The sequence below is a fragment of the Chinchilla lanigera genome, unplaced genomic scaffold (assembly GCF_000276665.1).
Source record: "Chinchilla lanigera isolate Chin_1 unplaced genomic scaffold, ChiLan1.0 scaffold00085, whole genome shotgun sequence".
NCBI lineage: Eukaryota > Metazoa > Chordata > Mammalia > Rodentia > Chinchillidae > Chinchilla > Chinchilla lanigera.
Window position 1 is genome coordinate 4,296,797 of NW_004955486.1, and position 7,223 is coordinate 4,304,019.

The 7,223-nt window shown below is 50.2% G+C and overlaps 1 protein-coding gene across 1 annotated transcript in view; it reads left to right on the top strand.

Moving 5' to 3' along the window:
* Positions 1-6,776: 6,776 nt before the first annotated feature.
* Rere (arginine-glutamic acid dipeptide (RE) repeats) overlaps positions 6,777-7,223 on the top strand; it is a gene marked incomplete in the record, with an annotated part of 392,228 nt that continues 391,781 nt past the window's right edge. Inside the window, 1 exon segment of the mRNA XM_013504212.1 lies at positions 6,777-7,223.

A 7,223-nucleotide genomic window follows, 5' to 3' on the forward strand; every position in this document is an offset into this window, starting at 1 on the left:
CAAAAAAAAAAAAAGAAAGCAGAGTGTTTATCTAGGTCAGCTCTTTACATACAAAGAGTGAGTCTCTCCAGATCGAAGGCTTTAGAGTCCTTAAAGGAGAAAAAACGGAACAATGGATTTTCTATCCCACTGGGGTCAAAGTATTGTTGCAAGTGGGACAAGAACGAAACAACCAAACCACTGGAGATGTTTGGAGGGTTGGTGGCCTGGTGTTGGAGTGAGGTAGGAGTTGCAGCTTTTTTTTTTTTTTGGTACCAGAGTCAAACTCAGGACCTTGTGCTTGCCAGGCTATCTCCTCAGCCCTGCAGCTTTTAAAATTTTTTTTTCCTGCAGCTTTTTTAAAAATATAAGGCTTCAGGTAAAGGAAGAAACTAAGGTTATTGGAGGGAAGAAGTTTGAGGAGTGAGTTGTGGGCTCTGCTCACAGCCAGCAGGGTGCTGCTGCTAAGAACACACGCAGGGCCAGGTGTGGTGGTACACAGCTCTCATCCCGGCACTTGGGAGGCTGAGGCAGGAGAATTGCCCTGGACACAAAGTAAATGATGCAAAGGCAGCTGTGCCCCAAGGAAAGGCTGCCTGAGGACATCACCAGGAAAGGTAGCCATGTATACAAGAAAAGAGCGCTCAGGAGAACCAAGCTGTGCAGCATGGTGGTGCATGCCTATAATCCCAGCACTCAGGAGGCTGAGGCAGGAGGATTGTTGGAAGTTCGAGACCAGCCCGGACTACAAAGTGAGCTCAAGACCAGCCTGAACTGTGTAGTGAGACCCTGTCTCAAAAAGACACACACACACACACACACACACAAAGGAGAGCCAAGTTGACCAACAACTGGATCTTTTTCAGTCTATAGGGATGCTGAGACAGGGTCTTACTATGTAGCCCGGGCTGGCCTTGAACTCGTGGCGATCCTCCTGCCTCAGCCTCCTGAGTGCTAGGACTATAGGCGTGTGCCACCACACTTGGCTGGTTATTTATATTTTTTTGCATAGATTTGTAAGCCTTTTAAACAAATGCATCCCAATCATTATTATTTTCAAGGTTATAGCAATTGCATAGATGTTTCCCAGTCTGTGACTCTCATTTACTGTGGCTTCACAGGGAAGAGGTCTTTAATAGTCTGTTAGTCAAATGTGCCTTTGGGTTGTTCGGGCTTTGGGGTCATGTTCAGTAACTTCTCAGGTATTTTATGCTCAAATTTTTTTTTTAATATTTTAATAAATCCAAGCCATGGGGCCTGGGGATTTAGCTCAGTGGCACAGCACCACAGCACCTGCCCGGCAAGCGCAAGGTTGTAAGTTCGATTCCTGGTACCAGAAAAAAACAAAAAAAAAAAAAAAAAAAAAAAAGCCATGTGTAGGCTTTTTTTTTTTTTTTTTTTCTTTTTGAGACAGGGTCTTGCTATGTAGTTCAGGCTGGCCTTGAGCTCATTTTGTAGCCCAGGCTGATCTCGAACTCACAACGATCCTCCCGCCTCAGCCTCCCGAGTGCTGGGATTACAGGCTGCTCCACCACGCCTGGCTTTTCCTAGTGTCTTTATTCTTGCACTTCAGTCTTCGTTACACAGAATAGAATCCGCTTCCTCGTCTTGCCGAAGTTTTCATGTCCTGGGAGAACACCATCGTGTTGCCTTTTCCTGGGTCTCTACCTTTAGGCTTTCTCCCTTCCTGGGGTTAGAGTCACAGCCAGGCTTGGTGGTGCACACCTGTAATCGCAGCTGCTTCTGAGGCTGAGGCAGGAGGATGGCAAGTTTAAGCACAGCCTGGCCAACTTAATGAGACCTTGTCTCCAAAAGAAAAAGAAGGGGGGATTGGGAGCTGGAATGTAGCTCAGTGGTAGAACACCCCTCGGTTTGATATATAGTACTACAATTAAACAAAGAAATAAAATCCTAAACCAAAGCAAACCACCCTGCCACCAGCGGCAAGTTAGAGTCACACATTCCATGCACAGGAGGAGGTGGGGTATTTCACGCGGTGCTTCAGGATAAAGCAAAGGTCCCTTGGATTTTCCCTTGGCCTTTGCTCTTGTTGGGTGTGATAAGAATTTCTGTGCTTTGGAAGGAAGTGAGGTTCTTCTGGAGTGTTCAGAAGGCCTCTTAGGGGAAGTGTGGAAGGGATTCTTCTTCTAAAGTTCATGTTAGTCAGACCGGGGATACAGCTCAGTGCCTGCCTTGCAAGCACGAGGTCATGAGTTCAATTCCTTGTACCCAAAGAAAAAAGAAAAAAAGTTCATGTTAGTCAAGAGTACAAGGCTATTGGGCTGGGGATTTAGCTCAATGGCAAAAGCGCCTGCCTGGCAAGCGCAAGGTCGTGAGTTCAGTTCCCGGTACCGGAGAAAAACCAAAAAAAAAAAAAAAAAAAGAGTACAAGGCTGAGCGTGGTGGCACACCCCTGCAATCCCAGCACTTGGGAGGCTGAGGCAGGAGGGTCTCTGTGACTTTTGAGGCCAGCCTGGGCTGCATGGCAAGACCCTGTTTCAAAAAAAGAAAAAGAAAAAGAAAAAGAAACGGACACAGCCACATCTCAGTGATGCTGTCATCCTGGCCTCTGCAGGCAGCAGTGGCTTGAGACAGGCTGCTTTGCACACGTGGCCTCCTTGGTGACCTGGACCAGCCAGCCAGGCCCGACTTGCTGCCCCAGGCTTCTTGGGAACTGCAGGAGACACGGAGGCCGTGGGCAGTGGATGGGTGAGGGCCAAGCTGGACAGCGCAGCGCAAGCCGCAGTTCTGGGGAGCTGGGGCTGCAAGGGGAGGGGACACGGATCACCAGAGTCTGAGGCCAGCCCGGGTACGAGCAAGTTTAAGGTCAGCCTGGACTCCATAGGGAGACTTTGTCAACTTCCCTCCCTCAAAAAAGAATAGTAAATAAAGTCAGTGGCTGTAGCAGGATTCATCTGGAAGTCGGGGTACGGAAGGGGGCCCTCGGGGTCAGGAGAGGAAGGATGTGGGTATTTTGAGACTAAGGTGATGTGGAGTGAAGGAGGATGGCGCTGAGAGAGCCCAGGCACTCCTGGTCTGCACGGCCAGGCGGGGAGAGCAGAGGGGTGCAGTGCTGATGTCTGCCTCGTTGTTCTGTTTGTCCCTGGACTAAGGATTTGACTTTGGGGGCTCATAGCGCCTGGTAGGATGCAGTTAAGTTCTGAGGCCCCCATATACACAGCCTTAACACCTAAGATATATTTCCTACTCACAGAGGTCCTCCCGCCTTAGGCTCTTGGGTGCTGGGATTACAGAAAAAAAAAAAGAACAACAACAAAAAAAACCCATGCCCAGTAGGAGACTCCTCCCGCCCACTGAGGTCCCTTGACCCCTGCAAGTCTTTTTTTTATTTTTTAATTTAATTTAATTTTATTTTATTTTTTCCCCTGCAAGTCACCCAGGCTGGCCTCCAACTCACTGCAATTCTCGGTTTTCCTGCCTCAGCCTCCCTCCAGTGCTGGTTTCCAGTTTCCAGCCTTGCACCTGCTGGGCGGATACTGTACCACTGAGCTCCCTCCCTGCTGCAGGGACTGCTGAATCCTGCTCCTTTGTTGTTGTTCTGGCTGTTGTTTTGTCTTTTTGTTTGTTTGTTTGTTTTGTCTTTTTGAGACAGGGTCTCGTTGTGCAGTTCAGGCCAGCCGTGAGCTCACTCTGTAGCCCAGGCTGGTCTCGAACCCCCACGACCCTCCTGCCTCAGCCCCCCCAGCGCTGAGATCACAGGCGTGTGCCACCATGCCCGGCTGCTCCTTTGTTTTGAATGCGTCCTGGCTCTGTATGTATCTGTGCTGTGTGTGCAGCAGAAGGAAGCCAGAGTCCTCCACTTCCCTATTCCAACTGGGGCAGGGGCCTCGCCATCTCCCAGGGGCTGGAGCGGGAATGCGGTGCCCAGTCAGCACGGCCGGGCAAGGCGAGCTGGGCAGTGAGGGGGGCTGGCGGGACTCCAAGAACAGGCCTGGACACGGCGTGGTCTGTCCAGGGCTTGCTCGGGCACCCTTGCCCTGCTGACAGTGCTTCAGGGGACATAATTCACATGCTCCAAAGCTCCAGTACTTCTGCCGGATGAGGAAGGCTAGTTACCAGCCACATGTTCAGAGAACTTGAACTCTTTTTCTTTCTTTCTTTCACTATACAAATTATCCACGCTTGATACGAAAAAGAAAAAAAAAACTGAACAGAACAGATTTGAATGAAGTCGGTAGTCAGCACTGCGTCCCTGCTCCCCCGCACTCTGCAGTAGGCTCTGTGTGAAGGATTTTCTCGGAGGACCTGCTGCCAGACATTTTTGAGGCATATACAAATTTGTCCTTTTATTTTTAATTTAATTAAGTAATTTATTTATTTTTGTCTTTTTGAGACAGGGTCTCACTATGCAGTTCAGGCTGTCCTTGAGCTCACTTTGTAGCCCAGGCTGGTCTTGAAGTGGAAAGGATCCTCCTGCCTCAGCCTCCTGAGTGTTGGGATTACAGGCGTGTACCACCACTCCCAGCTCATTTTTTTTTTTGATACTGGGAATCGAACTCAGGGCTTTGCGCCTGTCCGGCAGGCACTGTGACCCTGAGCTACATCCCCTGCCCCTGGGCCACAATTCTTGCATGGGTTTGTTCCTGTTAACTAGGTCACTTGCTAATTTATGATCTGATACCATAATATGATGCTTTGTAGTTACGTGGAAATTGGAGATCTCTAAATGTACATTTTTTCTTTCTTTTTTTTTTTTTTGGTTGTTTTGAGACCAGGTCTCGCTATGCAGTTCAGGCTGGCCTCAAGCTTATTCAGCCTGAACTGAGCTGGTCTCGAACTCGAAACGCTCCTTCTGCCTCAGCCTCCCGAGTGCTGGGATTACAGGCGTGCGCCACCATGCCTGGCTAAACGTACACTTTCATAAATAAATGAATCCAGGCATGGTGGCGCACGCCTGTAATCCCAGCACTTGGGAGTTTGAGGCAGGAGGATCACAACGAGTTCGAGGCCAGCCTGAACTGAGCTCCGTAGCGAGACCATGTCTCCAAAACAAAACGTTTGTATGTGAAAACAGCACTAGTTTTTACCACTACTCAAAGTGTTCCCTAATCCTGAGCACCTCTCTCGTGCCCATAGTGTAGGACCCACAATTCTGCATCTGCCCGCTGCTGAAGAGGCTTTAGTAGAAATGGCGCTGCATCGGTCTCCACTTTGACGCACATGGAGGCCATCAACTCATGTACTTCAAACTAGGGTTAAGTACCTCCATCCTGATCTACAGTTTTGAAAACTACTGAATTTATTATGCTGTCAAATTCAGCTCTCATATTATCTGATATACAAGGAGGCATGAACTAGGTTCCCCATCTCAAAGTTGAAAGAATATTTTTTTGCTACCCAGATATGGTGGCACAGCCGGTAATCCCGGGACTCTCGAGGCTGAGGCAGGAGGATCACAGTGAGTTTGACGCTAGCCTGAAGTTAAGCAATCCAAAGGACAAAAAAAAAAAAAAAAAAAAAAAAAAAAAAAAAAAAAAAAAAAAGGAATATTTTCTTGTTAAAAGTTGCACAGAAAGGTAATGGCAAGAACCCATTTTGTTTTTAGATCTCTTGGATCACAGTTCAATAGTATTTGTGAGTCCAAATTATTCTTAAAAGGAACCACTGGGTGTAGAAATTATAATCTGAATAGATATTCCAAAGAGAAAATTATCACTTTATTTAAAATAGATGAATAAATTATCTTGAGCTATGTTCTATCCCTTAATTATTCTATTACGGATCATAACTCCTCCGGGAAGTGTGTGTGGTTTAAGGACACCAACGAGCATTTACAGAATATTAACAAACCAACAATAGGTTGATGATTCACCCTGGATTCATGCCAGGGTCTGTGAAAGAACTCAATAAACACGATATGCATTTCAAAAACTAGTAATCATGATTAAAATTTCCCAACCCCTCAATCCTAGAAATTATATTAAATAGAAGATGAGCTTTTCGCTTGCCACAACTCCCCTTGCAGCGTCGAGGACGCTATGATTGTCAGCTTGGGGGTCGCTGGGACAGGGCACTGCATTCTTCAAAGGAAAAAGGTGGTTTCGCTTTTTCCATTTTTGCAGTTTAGGGGGACAGGGCCGAACGCTGCCCTCGGAAGCCCTCCCGGTATCTGTGGTTATGGTCTCCTCTTTATTCCTAAGTGAGACTTTTTCTTCTCCAATGAGCAGAGCAATTTTCTAATTTTGTTTTCTTTTATGCAATTCAGCTTTTGTCACACATTCTTTAAAAAAAAAAAAAACGCTCGTCATTTCGAAAGAGTCTTTAAAGGGCACATCTTTGGAACCCACCGTGTGCACCCGCTGCCCCCGGGGATGTGAATCCGCGTCTTCAGCGACGGGAAAAGCGAACGGGGACCCTGGCAATGTAAGAGCATCTGGCCCCCCGCTAGCCCGCCCCTGGGACCTGCCCGCGCCGCGCAGCCTGTCCCGGGCGCATCAGCGCCGCGCGGGGCCCCGGGAGGAGGGACGCGGGGGGGCGGCCTGGAGCCGGAGCGCACAAAGACAGCCCGGGGCGGACGGCGCCGCTCGCCCGCCCAGGCCACCGACCCGGGCGCCCGGCCTGAGCTCAGCCTCTCCTCGCCTTCCCTTCTGCTCTTTTTATTAACCAGGAAAAAAAAAAGGTGGGGGGGGGAGAAAAAAGAAAAAAAAAGAAAAGGAAATAAGTCCCACCCCTCTGCCCGCCCTCCGCCTCCCATTGGCCCGACCCCCTTCGCGCGTCACGCTGCGATGCACCAATAGCGACTCGCGATACTGGGAGGTGGGCCGGGCCCGAGCAGGGAGTGGGCGGCGGGTCGGCGTAGCAGCCCCGCCGCGGCTCCGCCACCATCGCTGAGGTGCCGCTGCTCCCACAGACGCTCGCGAGCCGCCCCCCGCGCTCCGGAGCCTCCTCTTCCTCTCGCACGCCGCGAGCCGCTCGCCCGTCTGGGCCTCGGTCCCCGCCTCCTCTGCCCCCCTGCTCGTCCCTTCTCGCGCGCCCCACATTGTCTTTGCCTCATTTTCTCTCTTGGTTGAGGAAAAAAAAAAAATCACCACCCTCCTCAGCGAGCCCCTCGCCCTCCGAGAAACAAAACCAGACATGATCCTGGGCGCCTGCTTCTGAAGGCTCGGGCGGACCCGGAGGAGGAGGAGGCGGAGGGAGCCAGGGCTCGAGTCGCGGCAGGGAGCCCCAGCCCCGTCGCGTCCCCCGGGCGGGTCCCTCGGCCTCGGCCCGCGCCCCGCGGCCTC